This window comes from Colossoma macropomum, unplaced genomic scaffold (genome assembly GCF_904425465.1).
Source record: "Colossoma macropomum unplaced genomic scaffold, Colossoma_macropomum, whole genome shotgun sequence".
Lineage (NCBI taxonomy): Eukaryota > Metazoa > Chordata > Actinopteri > Characiformes > Serrasalmidae > Colossoma > Colossoma macropomum.
This window is the reverse complement of record NW_023494791.1, coordinates 34,045,415-34,071,517: the sequence shown is the minus strand read 5'-3', so window position 1 is coordinate 34,071,517 and position 26,103 is coordinate 34,045,415. Positions and strand designations below refer to the sequence as shown.

The window sequence follows — 26,103 nt, the reverse complement described above, 5'->3', positions numbered from 1 at the left end:
GGGTTGACACAAGTCTTTGCATGCACTGTTCACTGTCAGCTCATGTCTTTACATACACTGTTCACAGGCTAACTGAACAGTGGACAAACAGCGTGCTTTATAGAGATGAAATGAATAGAGAGAAATGAAAGTTACACAATATTCCCCTTAGCCCAAGTATAGTCAGCCGGCCAAGATGTGTTTTGTGTCCGAAGTTGGCATCTTTACTTTTGCAGTGGAGTTACAAGGCTAATATAATAGAACTCGGTGTCACCTAAACAAGATTTAGACTTACAATACTTTTTAACTGCATTGGCCTTCTAGCTCCAAATCAGATTTTGGGCACTAAACATGTATTGATTGATCATTACGTTTAGGGTGTGTACATTTTATTCTATGGTGAATAATTTCTTTAACTTTGGGATTTCCCTGTGCTTCAGTACAGTTTTGAGTAAAGTTTTTTGATATCCCCTGGACACCCCTTGTTGCACCTGTACTCATCCCAGATATTCCTTTTAGTTGGCGTTCTCAGATAGCCTTAGTTGTGCATCTTTACTCTTTGTTTAGTGGTCACAGCACAGTTTAACCTGCCCTTCCAGAATTCCAGGAGAGGTTTTACATGCAACAGTGTCTCTTTTAGCTGAAAAAGAACTCTCTCCATTGGTTAGTAGTTATTGTTGTTATGGTTTGCCAGTTACTTGCAATTGTTTTTGTTTGAGCCCATTTAACAGCCTATACAGTGAATAGCCCCCAGACAAAACTTGTACATAAGTAAAAGCCTAAATTTCATGTACCAGAATATCAAAGAGAGACCCAGTACTGCAAAGGAGAACCCATCTCTGTCTGCTAACGCAGCATCAAATTAAATGCTCAGAAATGGAAAAAAAAAAACATATCTTTATGCAGTTTGTCAAGATGTCAGTTGTTTCCACACCACTGTGCGCTTGCATCCCACAAGATTATTTATGTAGGAGCACTTCGAACGTCAGCAGTTTTGCCTTTAGGCAAACAAATACCACGCAGAAAGATTTGTTTACTAGAAAGGATGTTAAGTGTAATTATGGGTTATAATTGTGTGTATCTACCGAAATCTCTTACCAAATGTTCATTCATTGTCTCTCATTCATTCTGTCAGAAAGAAGGAGCAGTTTAATTTACTGAATGCATAACTCTGAATCAATGGTTTTAATAACTATATCATCCCTGTTGTAAAAATGTTATGTCTCTATGTTTGTCTTTTTTACATAATGTGTCAACTATACTTACCCTTTGCATTGTGTTAAAATTGTGTAGAAATGGTCCAAAATGACTTGGAAGAAAATCTTGTTTCACTAACTTTTATTATAAGATTAAGATGTTTTTTTCCTTCTGTAAAGTTACCACTTTGGAGATACAAGGTTTTTTGTCCCGACAGAGACAGTATGCTCTTATAGACAATGTGTAAATGAATCCCTTTCAGAAAAAATAGATATCTTTAAAGACCAGTTGGTTATGTTACAAAGAAGCAGGCATGTCATTACGCAATATGTCTTCTATGTAAAATGTCTTGATTCATGAAAAACACCAGAGTGCTGAGAATCTCTGCATATGCTAATGTATGCATCAACTTACTGATTGGCATCACCATATCTTGTTTCAAGGAAAACATCAGGATGGTGAGAATCTTTGCATATGCTAATGTATACATCGACCTACTGGTTGGCTGCAGCATGTCCTTAAAAATATTGGCTTGAAACTTAATTATTACAGAACTAAAATAATGTTTGCTGTTTGCATTGTTAAAAATATGGTTCTCATGAGAGCAATGTGGCTACCTGTAACCTACCAGGCACAAAAGAAGTCAGGAGGGGCTGGTGTGTTTTCGTTTGAGTTCTGCTGCTCGGTTCCTGCCTGTTTTGGGTTTCAGCTACAATGATGCATTGCCAGCACTCTGGGGAGAAACCCCAAGTCTGTTTATTGCATCTAGTAATTGCTTCTTTCTCATTCGTTTTGTCCGGGTTTGCGTGGCTTTGGCCCTGGGCAGGCCACGCTGTGCAAAGCCAGTCACTTCATTATGACCAAATCAGTGAGCAGCCGCTCCAGTGTTCACAGGGACAAAAATATCGGTGGACCTTGTACAGGGTCTTGTCCTTTCTGCTTCTGCCGACCGCCTCTTGTGTTCTGCACCCTCCTCAAAATGCATCTGACAGATCTGGCATGCTTGCCTGTGCAAGAATCTAATGCAATTAGAACCAGTGTGACAGGCAGGCCTTTCTGCTATTAGCCCTTGTACCCAGCTTTTGTTCTCTGCCTGGATCATTTAAAACTGCTTCATACCTCAGAGCCACTTCATTAATGGCCCTCACTGAATGTGTAATGTCTTGTACTGCAGCGCATGCAAGATAGTAGTCTATTGATTCTCCAGCAGTTTTTTATGGGAATATGATTAGTTGATTGAGAGTGCTGTGCAGGGAAACTCATCTTCAGTGGCAGTGCAGGAACAAGAACACTCTGAGATCAGACTGAATTCCCCTTGTGTCACACATTTCCTGCCTTAAAAAAGAACTGGAGTTTGCAACCCTAAAACGAAAGATCGCTGCCTTTCATTGTGCCTCTGTCAGAAGGGGAAAGATAATTGACAGCTCTGCTATTGCTGCTGTGCCGATAAGCCCTTGAGAACGCTGGTGACTAACTCCCTCTATGTGCGCCCTCCTTTGTTGGCCAATAGCAATTAGCTGTGATTGAATCAGCCCTTGGATCACTAAAATCCCCTTTCATTGATACTGGGTGAAGCCTAACTGAATATCAGTCCAGAGGAAATGTGAAGCCTACCAGATGATTGGAGATTTGAAACCCAGACCTCCTCCTAAGGTGGCTGTTTCTTGAGAGGAAAATGCCATGTTCTGTCTTTTTCTCCCCTCTGATTTACTTCCCTCTCTTTCTCTCTCTCTCTTTCTTTCTTTCTCTCTCGCTGTCTTTCCTATTTTGAGGACATTGTGCAGAATTGCCTCTGACAGTTCACTCCTGGCCCTCTCAAGGGTAAACAGAGTCTGTGTAGTCTCAATGGGAGGTTCACACAATGCCACCATTATGAGATGGACACATGTTGATAAGTGTGTGGTAGCACTGATAACCTCCTCTCGATTTCTTTAAACAAGTGTCCAGCATTGAATTCAGCATGAGGACAGGCGATAGAGTGTTACACGCATCATGTCTACACAATCAGCTGCGTCCCATCTGAGTGGGCCATTGCCCATCACCCTGTTGACAACCGCCAGGCCCTGCACTTCAGTTACAGATAGCGCAGTGATAACAAGAGGTTTGCCGCTGTCAGCTACCAGGCAAGAGCATAAAGGAAGAAGAGGGTAATGCAACCTCAGGCTCTTTCAGCCGCCTGTCCTCAGATCCCTCGGTAAGCCACCCATGTTTATTTTTGTGCCAGAGAGCTGAGGAACGTTATCGTCGCTTTCCATTTGACTGCAAAGTGACAAGGGAAAGAGAGTTGTCGTAATTGCAATTACCCTCAGTGTCATAGCAGAGAGATGCGTTATGGTAATGCACGAGTCAAGCTGACAATGGAAACCCGGGTGAAGAGTGCATAGAATGATTTGAATGGAAGCATAGCCAGTGAGCGACCTTTCCCCCATCACACACACACACACACACAAACTCCCACAATGAGAGTGAAGAACCTATTTTGAGCAGGAGTTTTGATAAAATTGTGGACAGGGAAAAAGAAAGCTATTTCATGATTAGTCTTGTAGTCCTTGTCATGAGAAATTCTGTGTTTTCCACCAGGAGCTTCAATTTGGTGTGACGCTGAGGTAGACTTCAATTTGAAGCAATAATAAGTTGTTGGCTATGCAGCGATTGAATAGTGACCATATTATATCCTGGAAAAATGAGTTATCCCTCCACAGGTAATTTGCATTCAACTAAACATGAGTTCACTGGGGCAAACACTTTCCACAGAAATACAGGTTCTATTGAATTGAGGTAGAAAGGGGAATGAGAGATGAGAGAGAATAATTGATTGATTGGTTGTCTGGAGGGGACTGCTCTGGCATAGTTATTTTGGTTGGACTTTTGCCATGGCTTATTAGGGTGGCTAGATGTTTAAAGTCCTTCTGACCTGTTAAGGCATGTAAAAATGCATTAATGCATCATGATACGTCAGTTTGAAGGTGGTGATTGATTTTGGAATGTTAAAATCAATTGTAATAAAATTCAGTGAAGTATGCGCTAATTGTCTGGCTAAAATAGAATTCTCAGGCATCAAATGTTAAAATGCACAAAAATGTTGTAATATTGTTTTTATTATCCACATTCCACTACTGTTTAAGCCAGGGGTTTCCAATCCCAGTCTGATTTCATGGTCTACATATTTCTCTGTTCCACACACCTGACCGAGCCCACAAAGACCTTATTAATTAGTCAATGAGTCACATCAAAAATGCTTAAAAAAGCTCAAAAATGTGCTCAGTGTGGGGTCTTCTGGACTGGGATTGGGAACATGTGGTTTTGGTGTGTTTAAAAAAAATAGTTCCAAAAAAAAAAAATTAAATTTAAACATGGTGAAAATGTTTTTAAGAGTGTATAAAGACCAAGCGAATTGTCAAAGTGAACTGCTGGTGTGGATACTGAATGCAAGGACCAATGCTGTCCAGTGTTTCATGGAACAAATTTGTATGTAATGCTTATGTAGACAGAAAGCAGTGATATGTAAATTCTGTTTGGCCTGAATTAAATTGAAAACAGTACAAAAACATGATATTAGATGTTTTACCTCATGATTTTTTTCTTAAGTACATGCTTATTCCAAATTTGCATCACCTTTCTTATAATAACACTAATTGTTTCGAGACTGAAGACACCAATTGATCCCATTTGTAAAGCAGAATTGTGTTCTTCCTCATGCTGTTTTTGCTGTTGTACAAGTCTTTACTCTTTTTAATGGGCCACACAGTTTCATTAGAAGACAAGTATTGACTGCTGGCCGGCCAGTTTAGCACCTGCACACTCTGATTACACATTTATGCTGTTGTAACACAGTAGAATGTGCAGAATGTTGCTTGGTATAGTCATGTTGAAATAAATCTCAATGTCCCTGCAAAAGATATTGTGTAGAAGGCAGCGTTATGTTGCTCCAAAATGTTTATCTTTCATTAATGGTGTCTAGCAAAGTCAACACATCTGTCCCCATAATGAACTAGGCCTTTCCTGGATACTTTATAATTGCATGAGCTGTTTAAATGTTTTTATTTTGGACTATTTAAAATTGTTTAGCTGTTTTGGAATGTGTTGCAATGTGTTGAAGGCATCCTTTGCAAAATGAGCATATTTTTACAAAAAACATTAAATATATTATCTTTGTCTTGTTTTTGTTTAAATACAGGTCCAAGTGGATTTATAAATCAGAAAGTAATTTTGAATTCTTCTGTCATGAGCATAGAATGCCATTTATTGTATGATCAGCGTTTTCTATAAATTAAGCTTTTGTAGCCAAGAAGACGAACATCAGTGTATAGAATTTGAGGCTACCAGACTGCCAATTCAGGACCTCTGCATTATTTAGTTAAATTTTCCTTCTAAAAATCAAAACAACACTGAATCATGTAGCAATTAAAATTGCAGTCCTTTCATTTTAAAAATTACACTTGTGTAAATCACGATTTCGGTATGAAAACCATTAATTGTTCAGCCCTAATTTACTGTGCAATTTACTGTTTCTCAGGCAAGTGATGAGGCCACATGGAATTGCATAACATCTAAGTGAGTAGGTACAGGGATGGTATCACATGCTGGAACCTAATGGACCATATGCATTTTTCCATCTGTTCTCTTAACTCATCACCATAAGGATGTTTTCCTGTAATTGTGTTTTCCCAGAAATGGATAGAAAAAGATAATTATGTTTCATTATTTCATGTGGAAAAACATGATAATTTGCTCCTGCATGCCCTTCAGGTATTCGCTTTATAGTATATAGGCCTAGTAAGTATGAGAGTAAACACCTACCTGCATGCGTGAGTACACACACACACACACACACACACACACACACACACACACACACACACACACTTTTTGCATTCATGTCGACCTTCCTGCACAGCATCATCACTGCAGCCACACTCAACGTGAGCCTCAGTAATAGGAACGGCAGCCTGACCCTCTCCGGAGAGAGGCAATTTAAACTTGATTACTCTGATGTGCCTCATGAGGTGATGACGGGAACAATGTCTTGGGCTGTTCGCCCGCGTCTCCTGAGATTAAAGAGTATTTCATATGGAGTGCGGGTTATGTAGCAGTGCAAGGTGATATAAAACCACTTACTCTCCGGCTCGTGAAACAATGGGAGATGGACCTATTCAGGCTTGTGAGCTTGGCACTTCCATTAAGCTAATAACACTATTGCAGGAGACGGAAAGCCTCTGAAGGGCCCTTATTTTCCATTTTCTCCTACTTTTTAGCCAGGAGAGGTGACACAAACACACATGCTTTTAATACAATCACATGCGTGATTACTCACCGTCCACTCATCTATGTGATACAAACTGTGACACAGAATGGAACGAAAGCCCCTTTTAAATACCAGGATTCAGGCTTCATTTAACAAATGCAATTTGTGATTGTGTTTTGAATAGATGACTTGAATCTGTATCAATCCCAATATCAACTAATAATAAATTCCTCAAAACAACTAGGACTGATTGTTTTCTGTAATGTAGTGTAGTTTCTGTTTCCACATGTTTGAATGGTTGTGCAGGTCGTGAGTTCTGGGCTTGTTTGCTTGTTCTGTACTTTACCTGTCTGATCTTTGTTATTTATCCTGAAGCATGCAGAAAGATGCTCTAGTAAATTTATGGCAGTTTGAATTGGCAGCTTTGACTGACTCTTCCACTTGGGTGATTGTTATTCAAGGAGAGCAGAGCCTCTTATGTTTTATGGCTCCTCTCCTTGCAGTGTGTGCAGATTTATGGCATTAAAATCCATTGCACAAGGTGATATTTGTCATCGGTGGAACATAACCACAGTAAAATGAGACAGTGAGTTTAACTCTGACAGAAAATCTGAGTATTACACCTGCAGGATAGAGAGTCATTGACTTATTATTCTCTGTTAGTGTGTAATAAGGTATCTAAAATCAACTTTGTGCTTTTTTCCTCTGAGTATCGCTTTTCAGATTTTAATTATAAGCTTTGAATTGATTCATGAATCAGTCATCCACCATGGACTGACATATACAATAGGTTAAATTGCTGTGGATCAAAGAATTTACAATACAATTATGTGAGTGCGTGCTTGTTGAAGAAAATGAATTCGTTTTTTTTTTTGTTTTTGTTTCGCAAACAGGCTCAAGCTCAGTGCTATGCTCATGCAGGGGAGAAATAAAGGATCCAAGGCTCTGCTTAGGTAGTGTTTGGTGTATGTGATGCTAAAACAGGATCAGATTTAGCAGTGCAGTGATTTATTGATTTCTGGGAATTGTGCATTTAGCCTCTTTACTAACAGTCTCACATTGGAATTAACTTGCATTTGCTCCCAATCAGTGTAATGAAAGTAATTTTAGTAAATGAATTGCGTTCATTATAACAGAACAAGTTTTGTAAAACACCAGCACTACATCATTCTAGATGTCTCCCATCCAGCTTATGTCTTTATTACATACCTTAAGTGCTGTATGAAGGTCATTTTCAAAACAAGGCCTCATAACGGGTAGCTAATAGTAGCCAGAACACCTCCGCTGCACCTTAGATACAAATGTGTTTTCTAAGAGTTTTTAGCACTGCAGGAGCCATGTCTTTCTCACTTCATCCTTTTACCGAGGCAATGATTCACAGTCAAACTCATCCCTCTGCGTTTAATCGACTCGCATGGGCATGTTGGTCTTATCTTCTCAGAAGTAATCACATCACCCTTTGTTTATCCCCACCTCATAATTGAATTGAGTTCGATTGAGAGCATGTCTTGTACTGTCTCACTCATACCCCCTAGAATATGAATCAATGATGAGTATGTTTGTAGGTCGTAACATTACTCATTACCACATTCTGGTGGTTATGTACAAGGAAAGAAAAAGGACAGACATATATCTTAAGCCCTTCAATAGAAAAAAATAAAAACACTTTTGGGTTGTGTGATACACTACTCAGAGTAGAAAACATTGCCAGTTAAATAACAGTATACATTTGGTAAATGCAATTATAGTCGACAGAAACTACGTAAGAGTTTGTTCCAGGGTTGCACTGATACTGATACTGTGTCTGTATCGACTCTGATACTGGCACTTCAACGCAGTATTGATTTTGCCGATAAGGATACCAATACCTATGACTGATACCACAAAGCAATGTCTGACCAGCATACCAGTAGACGGCACTGTACAACAGAGTATGGGTTGACAAGCAGCAGCAAAAACGCTCAAGCAAATCCTGTAATTCCCATATTTTTTGGAAAGGCAGTTATGGTGGGTGATATACCAGTCTGAATTCCTCCTAAGGTATTAGTTTCACCAAAATTTCACAAATACACCAGTGCATCATAAAAGTGTGAAATACACTAACAGGAGCCCCTTACCTCAATGGCTGTGCTTGGCTTCTTTAAGTAATCCCTCGTCTCCCACCAAGTAGTCAGTTACCATCTGAGTTAATGTTAACCCAGGCTGTTATTGAGGGAGTGAACATTAGAGAGGCATCTGTAAAAAACTGCCAGTCTCTTGGTGTAAGCCTTCAGCCTTGGTTTAGCCTTTAGCATATCTAACCCGGCTTGTGTGTCCATTTGCCCAGCCTGCGGTTCATCTCTGTTGGTCAGCTTCATCACACAGCAGAGTGGTCTCACGGCCTTTTGCTTCAACCGAGAAACCTGTGACTCAACTGGTACTACTGATTACAGGACAGGTTAGCAGGCTGATACGCTAAAGTTGCCACAGTTGAGTGGTTGTCCGAGTAACTGTAGCCTTTCTGTCGGTTTCAGTCAATTTGGCTGTTCTAGTCTGACCTATCTCATCAACAAGGCATTTCCATTCGCAGAACTGCTGCTCATAGGATGGTTTTCTTTATTGAACCATTCGGAGTAAACTCTAGAGACTGTTGTATATGAAAATCAAAGGAGATGAGCAGTTATAGACGTAATCAAACCAGCCCATCAGTTTTGCCTTATTCTAATAGAAGATGTGAACATTACCTGAAGCTGCTGGCCCATATCTGTATGATTTTATGCACTACATTCCTGCCACATGATTGGCATAATTAGATAATTTCATGAATGGGTAGTTGCACAGGTGTTGCTAAGTGCTTGGTGAGTGTATTTATTGTTTAGGTGTATTTTTAACCATTTTGAATAATAAAAATATTTTGTATTTACTTCAGTTGTTAAAAATAGTTATAGTTATAAAAGTAACTTGTAATAGGATGTATATGTATATAGGATATGAACAAAAAGGGATTAGTCTTAAGCATCTGAAAAAATTTAAATTCTTCGTATGTTTTATTACTGACACAGCAAATATCAGGACTTACGAGCTAATTAGGTCAGATAGAATTAGGATTAGTATTGGTACTAGATCTCAGCCGATACTCAAGGATCAAGTATTGGAAGTGTTATTGGAAGGGAAAAAGTGGAATTGGTGCATCCCTAGTTAGTTGCACACAATCTGTTTTGGCTCATAAGCTTTTTGCACATTCTATTAATTCTGAAAATAGCTTGTTTCTTTTTACCACAACTCTATCCTTCCGCTGACCACCAGTTGTTGAGTAACAACAACTCTTTACTTATCTGCAGGAACTTCTTCAGCTTACCTTTTATTACTGCTTGACCAAGTATTTTCTATTTATGTTTTGATTTTTTGTGTGTAGCATGTATAGTGTAGGTTTCTTGAATAGGATTGCACAATTTGTTGCAGCTACAAATGTCACGTCAACTTGAATAAGGCAAAGTTACCATCACTAAAGCCTCCCATTTGGGAAGCATGGTAGGAGAATCCTGGAAGACCTTAATTGGAATTGCAAATGCCATCTTGCAGTGCTTTTCTATTCAGATTTGGCTACGATTACAATACAGTACAAAAAAGTTCTCATTACTTCTTTTTACCTTTGTAGTCTCTGTGAACATATAATACGTTACTCAGAGAACTCAATTACAGTAATGAACCAGCGATCTTTGAAATTGACTTGACAGTAATTAGCAACCGCTGAGTAATTGCTACCACTTATAACTTTTACCTTAATTGGAGACCTTTTCTTAACGGATGCATAATTTTACCTTCAACATAAAGGGAACTGTGTAGGAAACGTGTTTGCAGTGCCTAGCACGTAGTTACTGTTTCTGTGCTTTAAGAATGGAAGTTCTGCATCACTTTGGAAGAAGAAAGAAGGTTAGAAATGTATAGTGTTACCTTTCTGCTTGCTTAGTATTTTTCATTGTCTGGAAAGTTATTTTAGGCTTGTTGCAGGTTCTCAGAATAAATACATTTATTTTGACTAAATGAACTCTCTGCCTTCTTTCTAATTAAGTATGTACAGGTTAAATGATAAAGGGCCCCATTCAGTAAATTAAGTCGGCAGAGCCTATTAAAAGTCCTTGATGCTATTAGCATATTTGTGAGTCATTTTAAGATACTATCCAGTTTAAATAGCCCAGCAGAACATCTTTGAACTCTTAATCGGCAAAATAGACACCGTCTGAAATGAATTTTGCTAGATGTTGTCAGTTGATTGTCGTTAGTGGCTATGGCTTCTTTTCTGTGTGATGAACTGCAAGAAAGAGGAAGATGCAGTATTTATTAGAAGGACTGGCCAGGGCTGAGGGACTCAGCGTGCAGCTGCAGTATAGCATAGGAAGACAGATGATAGAACTGACCTGGGAACAACTGGAGACTAGCCTTCCAGCTGCAGAGATAACTGGCACACATTTTATTCCCTGAAGTTGGAATAATAAAAAAAAATCATTTTGCCACCTGTGGGCTAATGTGTGTGCCAGAAGGGAGGAGGTGGGAGAAGTGGGAAGGAGTGCTTGGGTTGTACAGCAATGTGTGTGACAGCACTAGAGATGAAACTGCTGCTACTGACAGGACCTACCTCAGAGAACCACAACCAGAGGATAGATTTGTGTGTGTGTGCGGAGGTGTGTGTGTCTGTGTCTACTCTCTTAGTTTAGCGAGGCGGTGTTTCAGTATGAGTTTGCTGCTTGACCGCTCACCTCCTCTGATTCTTAACATCTTTGGGCAGAGAAATGCACTCTGTCACACTTCATGCTCTTTCCCAGTTTGATGTTAACCATCACGTTCTCTGCCAGTGGCTGCTGTGCTGGCACTCAGACACCCCAGACTGCGCAGGCTGTTTTAAGGGACCAGCATCGATCTCTCAGAAAAATGGCTTTGTGTTACTGAAAGTATGCTTCGCTTACCTATTGATTAAAAGGAAGTTGAAGCCGTCACAAAGTGTAGTGTTGTTATTTGGCTAATTTATTTGCTGCATTAATGAAGAAAAGGTTTTTCTTTTTTTACTGACTTATATCCTTTATGCAGTTTTTAATTTTCCCTTTTTTCTACACCAAATACTTTCCGTAAAATGAAAAAAAAAAATGCCAGTATGCTACGCTGCATGTACCACTTGTACTGTTCCTTACCGCACAGAAATAAAACGAACCAGAAACATGAATCAAGGGCCTTTCTGACACATGGCTGTTCCTGCTGTGGGTCATTAGATGACGAGCTTCTCTCTCCTCACTCTACTGCCCTTCTGCTTTCCAGTTATTTATGGCATTATGTTCGTTCATACAGCCGTTCCTAATTACACTTCACTATTAAGATTAATGGGGGACCTCAGCCGGATGTCTCTGCCAAGCTTACCTGTGTTTGTCCTGACATATGAATAGGAAACCCAAATGTTTCCAGAAGATTCCCTGTGGTCAGTGAAGATAAAGGTTTATTAGCCAGGTAACTGGAGTTGTTTCAGCCGAGCTCACATTTTACATGCATAGCACACATACACAACCAAAAATCCAGCTGAGATCTCTTTTCTTTTGAAGGCATGAATCTGACCATCTTTTTCCATGGATATTTCCCCACTGTTCTTTTCTTATTTCCCTAATCATTTTTCTATTTTTTGATTATTTCTTTTTATTAAACGGCCATTTATTTTTACCTTACCTCTACTTTAAAGAACCATTTTATTCCCTTCTCGTGACTAATGTGGTATCATTACCTTTTAGTGGGATTCGAATCAAACTGACCTCAAAGTTCACCTCTAAAGGGACTTATTAAATTGTACATGGGTGAAAACTCTGACACCATACTGTAATGAAACAGTCCCATCTTTCAGTCTTATAGACACCATTTCCGTGCTAATGGTCAAATGCACTTGTAATTGCTTGGTGAAACTTTTTAATGTTCTCTTTGAAGTATCTTTTCAGTCCTCTCGCAGCTGTAGTATGGCTCTGAAGAGTTCATAGCTGTAATGAGCAGTCATAGATAATAACGTACGAAGTACTATGTTACAGTAAAGTAATTACTTTTAATTAAAAAAAAGTGTAATACATTGCATTTTACTAGAATTTTGCTACTTGCTTTACTTATATGTTTCTGAAGAAATAACTTGAATTACCCACAATAAATTTACAATACCTTTTAATACACATATGTGTTTTGTGTATGTGTGCACTACATGTGCCAGCTGTGCAGCTGAGGATTGTGGATACGACCAGTGTGGCATGACTGCATTCAAGTTGTAGATTGACTAAAGAGGACAAGCCTGGGTGTATCCAAAGTATGGTGTCATTAATTTTGAATTTATTTCACCAAACACATTTTTCTTTACTTGTCAAAAATAAATATTTTCTATAAACAATTTAATATATTTCAGTTATCTTTCATACTTTTCCCCAGCATACTGCTTATTCATTAGAAGCTGGCGCAATGTCAAAAACATAGCTCATTCAGTGCATTACTATGCTGCATTAGCTCTGTCAAACTAGAAATTGTGTCTGTATTCTGAGAAAAGACGCTCCATCAAAAAAGTTCCAACCATTTCAACTTTCGCTGCTATGGATTCTGAGATAAGCCAACAAAACCAACAAAACCAACCAACAAAAACGTGACTAGAGGGGTAAAGACTGAACTCTGATTTGCTTGCTTAAATTTCAACTGCAGTCCAGACCTGTCACCCACTGAAAACATTTGGTGTATTATAAAACTAAAAATATGACAAAGGAGACCCTGAACTGTTGAAAACCTATATCAAGCAAGAGTGGGAAAACATTTCACTTGTAAACCTACAGCAATTGGTCTCCTCAGTTCCCAAACACTTACAGAGTATGGTTAAAAGAAGAGGTGATGTAGCGCAGTGGTAAACATGCCACCCATCCCAACTTTTTTTAAATGTTCTGCAGGCATTGAATTGAATGGGCATATATTTTTCAAAAAACAATAGAATTTCTCAGTTTCATCATTTGATATGTTGTCTTTGTACTATTTTCAGTTCAGTGGTTTGCATATAACTGCATTCTATTTTTATTTACATTTGCACAGCGTCCAAATTTATTTGGAAACGGGGGTGGATTAAACATGAATAGATAAACACTTGCGGTGGTTTGCTAGTCCTTCATCCACAATAGCGCCTGTGTGTTTTCTCTTCAGGTGCTTGTGGATCATGTTAGTGCAGCTGTGATATACGAGGCTGAAGTTGGCTTCCAGTTTGCCAGCTTCTTGTTCAAATTTTCTCGTTCCACCTTAAATGGTGCAGCAGTTATTATAATGCTTCAGGGGCCGTATTACAACAACTTAGTCACCATGACAACTTAAGTTAGGATTGAATTTAGGACAGAAGCTATTACAAAACAATAGTTCTTAAGATCATAATCTTATCTTAACTCCAGATAAGAAAAGAGTATAACAGAAACATCCTAACTAGACAAAATTTCCTAAATTCTGTCCTAACTTTAAACCCCAGATTTAAAACCCCAGAGGTATCTTTATGTTTCTTTTAACTGTCTGTTTCTGTTGTTTTATTATTGTTCATTGAAAATGGTGCTTTGACTTTTTTTTTCTAACAGCGTTTCGAAAACTCCAGACATGGATCACTAAGCTGACATAACTCATAACTAGCTGTGCACAGTGTACAAACTACCTTTTTGTTTTGTGCTAATCTGAAACTCTCCCATACTTTCAATGGCTTGTCTCTTTGGAAACTTTAAGAAAACTCTTTTGCAACCCAGTCAGACTCTGCTGCAGCTGCCATGAAATTTAAAACTATCATGTTGAATTGAGCCCGAAATGACATGTAGGCACGAATTGAGCCAAAAGTGCACACAGCAGTTACGTAGTGATATTGAGCAAAAGCATTTGTTATTTGAATTGAAGTGTTGTAGAAATCAAAAAAGGTAAATACATAAATATAATTTAAAGTATCGATTTAAAATATTGATATCGATGCATTTTCAGCATTGACATCCTCAATTACGTTGACTAATTGCGACAGCCCTAATTGGGTGTCAATAAATGCTTTGCTACTTTCAGACAGGAAGCAAATACAAAGCTGAACACAAATACAAAGCTGAAGAACTTTGAAGACCCTGCATGAAGACCCTGTCCATGAATAGATGTTAGCAGAAAGTTTGCTGTGAATCAGAAACACTTTGTGATCCAGAAGGACATCTTAATTCTCTTCCCAAGTATCTGCCTGTCCTCATATATCATGATTAATGTACTTTCAGTTGTAATTTCTGTAAACCTTGTGGCTACGTTTGTCCAAACATTCTTGGCGAAAAAAGGCAACTCTGACAGCCTTATCAGCATTCTTGGAGAAAGAAAATCACAGCAGTAGGAGAAAGCAGTAGCTTAGTGATGTGCTTCTGTCAGGTTCTCCTCACATCAGCGCAGCACCACTGTTTGATTCCACCATCTCTACCGAGCGTGACAGCCACTTTGCGACTGATTTGTTTACATGGCCTTATTGTTTCTTTTCTCATCTGCAGTGTTATTTGTGTTTCTGTTCTTGGAGATGCTCCCCTAATTCCCGGATTGATTCCATGACTGACACCAGCTTGCACAGATGTACTGTAGCTATCTGACGCATTGAACGCATCACTCAAAACTGCCGTCTTCTCCCGCTCTCATGTGACAGAAGTGTCAGAGCAAATGCATAAAAGAACAAACAACAAGAAGTAACTATTTTTGATTATTTGGGAGGCTTTTAAGCCCTGATAAGCAAAACCGATGTGTGTGTCAGTGCTTTGCTTCATAGGCTGTGATGCCATGGATCACTGGTACACTCAAAAAAAATAGTTCTTTACCTGAACGTAACTGAATTATGGAACATATTTCCATACAGTTAAATGGCACAGTTAAATGGCTTTCCTTCAAAATAAGGCAAATGTGTTAATATAAAATCATTTACTTAAATTGGCTAAACTTAATCTGCTGTCAAAATTTCAAACCTCACCTCATTAAAGTTCATTAAACTTTTACTGGTCTTAAACTAGATTTACTGGTGTTGATTTAACTTACGTTAATTCAATTTATCCTACTAGAGCTGCTAAAAAAGTAGTTACTGCAGCATCCAGTCAGTTTAAAACTACCCTCAACAACAGAGAACGTGATAACACCAACAATAAGAGTAGTAGCCAATTAACTGAAATTCTAGCAGACGCACGAGAAGATGGCCTAGGAAAGGCAACACAGAGATGGAGAGTAAAACAATAATATGCAAATAGGAGTAGGACTCAGTAAAATCTTTGAAAACAAGCAATAATCAGAAACACAAAGTAGTAATTTGGGATATATATTTTAATTACAACAGGCTTAATTTATTTGGGTTTATGTCTCATGACAGCAGGTGGAAATACTGTACGACTTGGAAAAATTCACTCTCTTTTATTTGACTTGATTACCTTTGGCTGATTTAATGTTTGGGATAATTTTGTTCTTTCAACATTGTCCTTTTTAAAAATCAGTTAAATTAATTAATATAAACTTGATTTGTTTTCTTAACACATACAAGAGCCAGTTTTGCAGTTTTTGAGTGTAGACGTTCCTGCTGATGTTGATTTATTGTCTCAGTTATAATCCACTTTTCTGACTATGTTAAGGTGTTTGTAAATGTTTAACTTGGAATTAACTGCTCGACCACTTCAGGAGATTGCTATTAGCAGTCACGGGGTAAAACTGACCACGTTTGACCATTAAAAATCTGATTTTGAAAAGTTTCTTTGTTTCTGTGCACTTCCACTTGTTATGTAGTTACTGCTCTTGCTGCTTATTTACTGCTCTTGTTTTGGCAACCTAATGCCTAACTTACACTTACACTTGAACAAGCTTGACAAAAGCTATTGCTTATGGGTACTTGAGGTCTTCTGCATACTTGTATCATTATGCCATCTGCTGTTTGCTTGTCTTGTTAGTTACTGTGGCTAAGAGCATCTGCTAAGTGAATAAATATATGTAAAACCCAGTGGAATAGAACATGATACTGACGATGACAATACCCACAGATTTTTTTTTTTTTTTGGCAGCTCCTTTGTCGAGATAGAGATTCCAATCAGAGACACTGAGATGAGGCTGGCACAGCTGTCACTGTGCAGTGACATCACACGCCCCCTGTGTGTTGCCCCATCTGATTGACAGCTCTCTCGCTTAGATTTGTTCAGACCCCTGTCTGATGAGAACTGCCCAGCTCATAGAAGTTGAACGAGAAAATGTGACTCACTTTTTTTACTCCGTCAAATTATATAGTGAGTATATTTTCAGTTCATAAGTGATGTAATGTTTTTACTCTACTACCACCTCTGTCTTATAATTTTCCCAAATGTGCTTGGTTGTAAATGTGCTGTGGTTCAATTGCATGACTATGCTCACAGTGTAATTTAGGTTAGCTCTGTCATTTGTGAGTAGATGCACATTACTCAAGAAGCAGCGAAGCAGAGAGGACCCTTCACCAATTTCCATCCATGTATCTGTTAGTGTTACAAATGAGTATTTATTTGCATGTTTGCACAGCTCTCTTATGGATGAGTCTCCCCATCAGTTATATTAATTTAGACTCCGCACCAATGTTTATCTTCTATCATAGGGATTAGAAATGTAATTACTGCTCAGAGCTGACATTTTTGTCATTTCTGCCTGCAAGTCACTGACAACGTAATGAACAAGCAGAAGATTTGCTTGGGGCCTTTCACTGCCTCTCATGGCTCTGCGTAAACAATGTATGTGTCTGTATAAGATCATCTCCAGTGACTGGCAAGTCCATGCATGCTCCTGTTTACATAACGAACTGTGTGTGGCAGTGTATTTTATGATAGGCCAACCTATGGCAGCACTAAAATTTCCAAATAACACAGGTTAAACCTGTGTGGCATTTAGTTAGAATGCCTGTTCCAGCATCGTCTCATACTTTTTCATGAACAAGTTATTCAGGCCTGAGCTTATGTATAAAAACATGTGATCATAGGCTCATGAGCTGGCTAAGAGCACTACATCCTATCATGATGCATGAACAGCTACACAGCAGTTCATTTTTGGGAGTCCATAAGAGCACAACTGGCTCTAATCTCTGCGTGGGAAGGATGGCTTAGTTCTTCTCTCCTGTCAATCTAATGCTGATGGTGTCTCATGGGCAATTGCCAGCTTGCATACACAGTATTAGGCAGTTAGCACTCTGCTTCAATGTTGTGTTAGCAGCAGTATCAGTTTGAAAATTGTGGTTGCATGCCTAGAAGGAAGCATATGCTTGCATTTACGTTTATTCATTTAGTGTTAGTTAAAACGATAATGATAATTATCGCAATATAACTTTTCCTCGATAGAGCGATATGACATGTTCGATAAATGTTCGATATAACAGACCATTCTCACACTTCCACGTTCAGCGAAAGCCTTGGTGGCGTTTTCTACTGCAAGGAAAGCAACACTACTCCGCTGTCGCCAGGAGAGGGCGCACCTCCGAGTTTTTTCTACATGATTAGAGAGGGAGGGGGCCACGAGTAAGATGAATCTTTAGCAACAGCTGAAACGCGGAGTTATACATTCCCTGTCTGAGTGGAGCGACCGGCGATCTGTTCTCCTGTGACCGAGTGTGAGTGACGAGGTCAGTGGTGTATCGATACTGTCCTACAGCGAACTCACCTCTTTCCTAACATCCTAACCAGCTTTAGCAGCGTTAAATCACAATCACAATCCTCACAACTAAAGCGCTGTTACAGCGCTCAGACAGTCATATTTTAGTATTAGTGCATTCCCAAGCAACGAAAGTGAAAGAAAGAAGTGGGTTCGTGTAAATTACAGCCCTGATTTAAACGAAAGTAAACTGAGGAAGCTGTGAGGCATTGGAGAGCGGGAGAGTGCTAGCTTTCCAGGCTAGCTGTTTTTAGCGGCTGGCTAACTTCAATCAACGTTAACAAACAAAGATAATACGATGGAATGGTGGAGATTGTGTCTGTAGTGTCTGGGATATTTAAAACGCAGAGTTGGAAAAGAAAACTGTTTTGCAATATAGATAAATGCAACATCATTATGCTAGTAAGGAACTGTGACTGTGCCTGTCACAGTTGCCTAACTATAGAAACTATAGAAATAGAAAAATAAGTATAGAAATTAGGACACAACTGGGAATGTACTAAAGTAAGGACAATATTTAGGAAATTTTATCTAGCTAGGATGCTTCTGTAGTACTGTTTTCTCATCTGCAGTTTGATTATGAACTTACGAACTGTTATTCTGTATTAGTTGCTGTCCCAAATTCATTCCTATCTGTTGTCTGGTGTCTAGAGAGATAAAATATTATTTCATAGTTTGGATGTTTCTGTGATGTGGTTGTTATTTTGTTTTCATATTACAAAACCAGTGGCTGTGTTTCCATTCACAGACCAAGCTTAGTCCTGGGCTGTGAAAACAAAACCAGTGTTGACTATTTACTAGGCTTCATATCTCTCTGAGAAGACCTCAATACAGAAAAAGTTAAAAATTGTAAATAGGCCTCAATTTTTAAATATATTGGCAACATTTAACATTGGCATTTGACTTGTAACTTGGAGCATTGTGTTCAAATTAACTGGATGATCACTTGTCATCTGTTCTACAGTGAGGCGTATGACAGTCGGTCACACTGAATTTGGTTATTGTGTCATACAGAGACTACATAGAGGTTGAGTACATTGTCTTGATATAGTCCCATGGAATGGAATAGGATTAAGCAGGCATCTGAATAGGAAGTAGAAAAGGTAGGTCAGAAATACCTGTGAGATGCAGCACCGCTGGCACAGCAGAGAGACGTCCTGTGTTTCTTCATGGGGAAGAGAGCATTAAGTAAATCAGTACCCCTGCTTTATACATAATGCAGTGGAACACCATATAGTGTGAAAGTCACAGATTTAGGTCATTATAAAAGCGTATGAGAGCTGCCTTAGCACCCTGCTCCAGAGCAGTACTGATGTCCAGGCCACCCTTAATACCCTCTTCCTGTGTGACTTAATAGAAGTTTCTTTGGTTCGCTTCATGTTCCAATGTCATTTGAAGGAAGATCCAACACCCTCCTCCCTCCCCACTGAACAAGAGAGATCTTTCCTGAAAGTGTATGACCCAGATTCATCTTTCTCATTTCCATTTCTCAGATGTTACTTTTTTTTCTTCTAGCGTATGGAGCCTCCCTGCTCACTCGCGTGTAGCCAGTTGTTATTTCTAATGTTTTGAGGCAACGGCGAGGTCCCCTGAGCATAGAGTCATTTACTTTAAAAATGCATCCTCTAAACAGAGAGAAACTCAAAGGCGCGGGTAATAAATACAGCGTGCCTCCCTCGCCACGCGCTAATATTTAATCAGCTATCAACAGGCTGCTGAGTGCACTCCACTCAAGCAAGTGCCCTTGGAAATTTATTTGTTTCTTAAATTGGACGAGTCCGTATCTGCAGTTTAACATCGTAACTAATTGGCCCTGGTGGTTTGTTGCGTGCGCTTCAACGCTTTAAACGGATGCCTGAATTAAAGAGACTCTCATCTTGTCACTGCAGTCCTATTAAAATGCATTGCACACCCAGTGCTACATGCAGTGTGATGATTAGAATGAAAACTACTCACATATTAGTTCCTGTTTGTCTTGCAGAGTATTTTAAGTTAGATATATTGTTGCCCTTTACACACCCATGCACTCTTCATTTACTTCCTGATCATCTACCAGGTCTTTTATATTCCGCTGCACTGTGCTGTGTGGATGAAGCGGGTGTCCATGTCTCCGGGCGTTTGCTTCTCCACCCATTTCTCTCCTCACCTGCTCTCTTCCACCTCTGTTCTGGAACACAGCCAACCCATAATTAAAGGCACACATTAAAACTCTTCAGCAGTTCTAAGTGGTGGTGTGAGTGATCACCCGTAGCCTCAGGCCCTGTGGGTTTTTTTTCACCTCTGTGTGAGGGAATATATTTAGACTTGTGCTGAGTCAAAACCATTGGGAGGAAGTGATGGCATTACATTAAGACCAGGAAATGAGCCCTCCAGCAGCTAGTGGTGAGCTGAGCTCCTGCTCTTTTGATTAAAGGTCTTGTTTTTTTAGTTTTTCATTTTGTCTAAATCACTTCTTGTGGCCTATTAAACACAATTTTTATTCAATAAAATTGCATTTGTGTTTTTCTGGTCATCCATTTTTAAGATCTCTCCGCCCTTTTGCAGTGTGCATGCTGTTTTTAGAGGGAATAGTATTTCTCTTATTACTCTTATTGAATATCAAAACTGGCGAAGGTGGTGTTGAGAAAGCCCTTCCCCAAGACACAACAGAATGATGTATCTTGATATGAAGCTTGTAAAAACATTTCTCTAATTACAAACATGTTTTACAAGTGGAAGAGACCTCTCACAAAACTAGATATTAGAATATTTACAGAAACAATTTAATTCTAAAATACATACAAAATAAAATTAATTTTAAAAAAGTTCACAAGTCAATTATTTGCCAGTTCACTGGCAAGATTAGCACTGTATTGTTTTAAATACTGTTCTCTGGAACATATGCTGAGCAGAGGACAGTGTAACAAGTTTACTTCTACATGTATTTATGAGATATTTTACTAATTTATTCTTTATGCTTAGAATCACCACATAGCTGTTTGGTTTTTGGCTTAGTGCAGTATATGTGATGTGCAGTATGTGTATAATTGCAGTATATGCGATATGAATAGTTGTAAAGAGTGACTGCAATGAATGGAATATGAAAAGGGCAGTAGAAGTAGAATGAGTGTAAGTGGAATGGAAGTGCTAATTTTTTACATTTACTTGAATTCATTATCTGCCTGTTCTACATTGTTTTGTCATGAAAAGCTCAACTATGACATGACCTTCAAAACAAAATATCCCTCAGAAATATCCTTTACAAGTGCTTGCCACTAATAAAAAATACACCAAAATTACAATTAATGAACTAATTAAAGTTGCACACCTGAGTGACTTGCTTTGAGGAACCATCTTAAGACACAGTGAACAAAAGACACTGGCAGCAGACTTTGATTTTTCTGTTATTTCTGCCTTAGAGAAGAAGCCTTGTGTTTTGACCACATTGTAATGTATGAGAGGAAATATTGATGGATTCTCAGAAAACAAATGGAAGACTCTGTATGCCTTCAGTATGACTATTATTCATTACCTGTAATCTGTAATGACTGCTATAATCTTTCAATCAGTGCACTGAATGTGTACTGCTACAAAACAGCAAATCAATAAGCTGTAAATGTTCTCTGTTGTAGTATTAACAAAGGAGAGACACATTCTGTGTAATGTTTTTGTCTGACCAGATTTTCACAACACTGTGTGACAGTTTGACCTCTTTTGCCTCTGTCACAAGTTCTGCAATGGTGAAAACAAAAGCATTCAAACATGTGTCTAGAATAGAGCATAATGTACCACGCAGAGAATCCACAAAATTGGATTTTGAAGCATCTGAGAAGGGCAGTGCATTATAACACAGTTATTTAGAGAGAGAACAATAACCTTGGAAGTGACTTCTAAGACCTGAGGAGAGGGCATCATTATACAAAGGCCAAGCAGCGGTAGGTCTCATTAATCAAAATGGCTGGAGGCCTGGGAGCGTTGTTAGTTTTCCAGGGTGAGTTATTAAAGAAGATAACAGGGGTGAGGGCTCTCTACCTCAGGCTTTTGTGCTATTTCCAGATTATAATTGACCCACCTTCATTTTGACACACCTGAGAGCCAGTATTAGTGTTAAACAAGGAATGGGATTTGTTTCAATGCCCATTATTCCTAGTTCTTACAATCCGTACCGTTACAAGGGATAGGTGCCATATATTTGATATATTTTCATATATTGATATTTGAAGTACACTGGAAATTATCTACTCAGAATTTGCTAATCCATTTGTTTCAATCTACTTCAATCAGTTGGGCTTAACATTAACTTAATGCCCATCTTACACGCGAAAGATGGTTCCAAATGTTGTAAAATGACATTTGAGCTAATACAAACAAATATGAGCAAAACTATTGCGTTTCACTGAATTGTTGGCCTGTATATTTTATATGTCATCCCCTTGATGAAATGTAAGGAATACTGATCAGCATTCTTTTTAAAATGGAAGAAACAAACAAACACAATAGCAAATAAAATTGAAATGAATTGAATTAATATAAAACCAATTTGGTTGCAGACAATTGTATGAAATAATTTTAATGTTTTAGGCGACATGCATAATGTTCTTGTGCAACTTCATGAGTTTCAAATAATTATTATGACATAGGAAGGTGCAAATAAAACTTAAGAAACTTTAAGCATCGATAATTAAGTTATGCTAAAACTAATATGCAGAATTTATTGTATTTCAAAAATGTAGATGAAATCTGACATCTGAACGCATGATAAAAAATCAGTGTAAACAGATAATTAAGGTATATACATGATATGTCATTTAATAACTTGGTGTTCACAGAATTCTTGAAATATTGAATATAACATCCTGTTATATCTTTTGGTGAATAATTAGTCATAGTATTGCGCCAAAATGAAAATTCTTGGCAGAAACCAAGACCGAAATTATAAACAGGTAATTACAGTATGTTATTTATCATTTAGTAACTTACTGTACACATAATTCTTAAAATATTAAATAAAACATGTAAAAATAGTTTGTCATAGTGATGCACCAAAATGAAAATTGTAGATACCATGAAATAGTTACACACAGAAACCTTTACCTTTAAAATAATATCTTAGTAATGCCTAGATTTTGATACTTTGCTGCAGGCCTTAATCTTTTATTTTTCTGTCAAAATTTGACCTACATTCTGTCAGGTTTGTCATATTTTAATCCACAATATGTAAGTTATAGTATATAAATATGATTCCATACTTTCAAATAGTAGTGTGCAGTAAGTTTTATGTTTCATAGCCATTAAATGTCTGTGCAAAAGATGCCCCTGATCTGAAAGAGAGATTTTTATCAAATGCCTAGTTTAATAAATCAGGCCGCAGGTGTTTTGACATGAAGTGACCCTTGTGAATTAATGTAATAGGCTACCCCTTCGGCCTAACCTTTAATCTAATAGTTCTGTTTGTGAGCAAAGAAACTCTTTCATCTGAAGATGAAGTGTCTAGCTTAGTTGCTCTTGTCAGTACACACAATATTAGTAACTGTGATAGATTGGAGGTGTTTATTAAAGAAGTAATACAATAAACCTATATTATGTCAGAAAGAGCCAAATGTGCACCATGAGCTGAACAATAAGTATGTCACAGTGATGAATTGGCTGCAAGATTTTTTCAACCCATCTTTTTCAATATTATACTAAATAATATTTAGTAAACAATTGTACCAAACAATACGGATGGAATCCTCCACCTTTATATTTTTAGAAAAATTATTTGAGACTATAGGAGACCGTGGATTTATTGCGTAGCTTCGTTCTTGCAGATTCTGGGTGCAATTTTGAAGCAGAAATGGGAATTATTAAGCATGGCAGACACAGTGAGCTGTATTTCTCCTTGCAATTCTTATTTCCGGCAGGTAGGCATTGAGTCAAATCTGACAGAAAAAAAAATCTACTATAGATATACTACACTGATCAGGCATAACATTATGTCCTTGTTTCTATGCTCATTGTCCATTTTATCAGCTCCACTAACTACACAGTGTTTAAAAACTCCAGCAGCACACCACCACCACATCAGTGTTACTGCAGTGCTGAGAATGATCCAACACCCAAATAGTACCTGCTCTGTGAGGGTCCATGGGGGTCCTGACCACTGAAGAACAGGGTAAAAGGGTGCTAACAAAGTATGCAGATACACAGATGGACTACAGTCTGTAATTGTAGAACTACAACGTACACCTATATGGTAAGTGGAGCTGATAAAATGGACAATGAGTGTAGAAACAAGGATCATAATGCTATGCCTGATTGGTGTATCTTTTGAGGTGTTGTAACCCAAGACTTAATACAGATACCTCAGGCTCTTTTCTAGTTCCCCAGTTAGAGGGCCATTGTTTTACATTGTGCAGTAATATGATTAGCTCTCTCAGACTCTCTATTTCTGTCTTTGGTGTCTGCAGTCAGGCATGACTCCCAGACTGGAGGTCAACATCAGATTACGAGGATCAGCGCCCTTTTGACAAATGTAATTTTCTCAGGCGTAATAGTGATCACCTCTTGCACCTCCATGCTGCTAGTGATCCTAAGTCTTTCACACACACACACACACACACACACACACACACACAGTCACCTATCCAGCTGTACAACCTACATCTCTCTCTTAAGCATGCAGTGATGGGCTGACTCTATGCTTGGAATTGTGGCTGCTCGCTCAGTACTATAAATACCTCTTTACTAACTGTTCTGCATAAAATATGGCCAGATTTTAATCAGCTATAATACATGGAGGTGCATTGTATTCTATGTTCAGCATGTTCTTTTGTATGATTAACAAATTAGCTTTCATGAAAATGTGAGTTAGTTTTCCTGTTAAACTACAGGAAGATTATTCAGGTATTTAATTATTTACTTGTTATTCAGTTAATCTTAAGGCTTGTTATTCAATAACTGTTGGAATTATTCAGTAACTACTATGAAACTAACATGTAAAGTATGTAGTCTGAAGTCTTCAAAGGGTCTTTAAAGTTTAAGGGGTTAAGAGTAATAATACAAAGGGTTTCAGGTAGGGATGCAAAATTAGAATTGGCCCAGACCGAAACTGGCAGATTTTTGCTCCGAACACGCAGTGGGTCGGTTTATTATTTGATATATTGATACATTAAATTTATTATTCCATAGTTTGGGAATTCTTATAATTTAAACTTATAAAATTTTCAGCATTGAATTTAACATGTTAAAAAAATGTCAACTCATCACAGGATCAATATCTTATTATCTACAAGGTTTCTTTACAGATAATGACTTAGGTGAGTATCAGAGTTGAGTTTATAAGAAGAATAACAAGAATAAGAATAACAAATGCATTAAATCTGTTTAACTGGCATTAATGCTGATGGTGTGAGGCCGTAGGTGTAATTTCACAACCACTCCAATAATTACAACTCGGCCGTGTATACCCTCCAATTATTAATTTTTATCATTTTTATTTGGTTATAAAACATGACAAAAATATTGGATTTAGTAAATACACTATATGGAGAAAAGTATTGGGACACAGCTCTTAATCATTGAATTCAGGTGCTTCATTCAGCCCCATTGCCAGTGGTGTGTGAAATCAAGCACGTAGCCATGCAGTCTGCTTTTACAAACATTTGTGAAAGAATAGGTCGTTCTAAAGAGCTCACTGTATTTGTGCGTGGTACTGCAATAGGATGGAACCATTGCAACAAGTCAGTTTGTGAAATTTGTTCACTTGTAGATATTCCACAATCAACTGAGAGTGGCATTTTTGAAAAGTAGAAGTGTTTAGGACATTAACTTAGCCATGAAGTGGCAGACCACATAAAGTTACAGAGCGGGGTTGCTGTGTGCTGAGGTGCATAGTGCATAAGAGTTGCCAAAGCTCTGATGACTCAGTAACTGCAGGGTTCCAAACCTCCTCTGGCATTAATATCAGCACAAATACTTTGTGCTGCAAGCTTCATGCATGGGTTTCCATGGCCGAGCAGCTGCATGCCAGCCTTATGTCACCGAGCACAATGCCAAGCGCGGGATGGAGTGGTGTA

General features: G+C 38.3%; 1 protein-coding gene across 1 annotated transcript in view; it reads left to right on the top strand.

Moving 5' to 3' along the window:
• Window positions 1–26,103, top strand: part of galntl6 (polypeptide N-acetylgalactosaminyltransferase like 6) — a 246,903-nt gene that overhangs the window by 20,133 nt on the left and 200,667 nt on the right. The window lies entirely within an intron of this gene.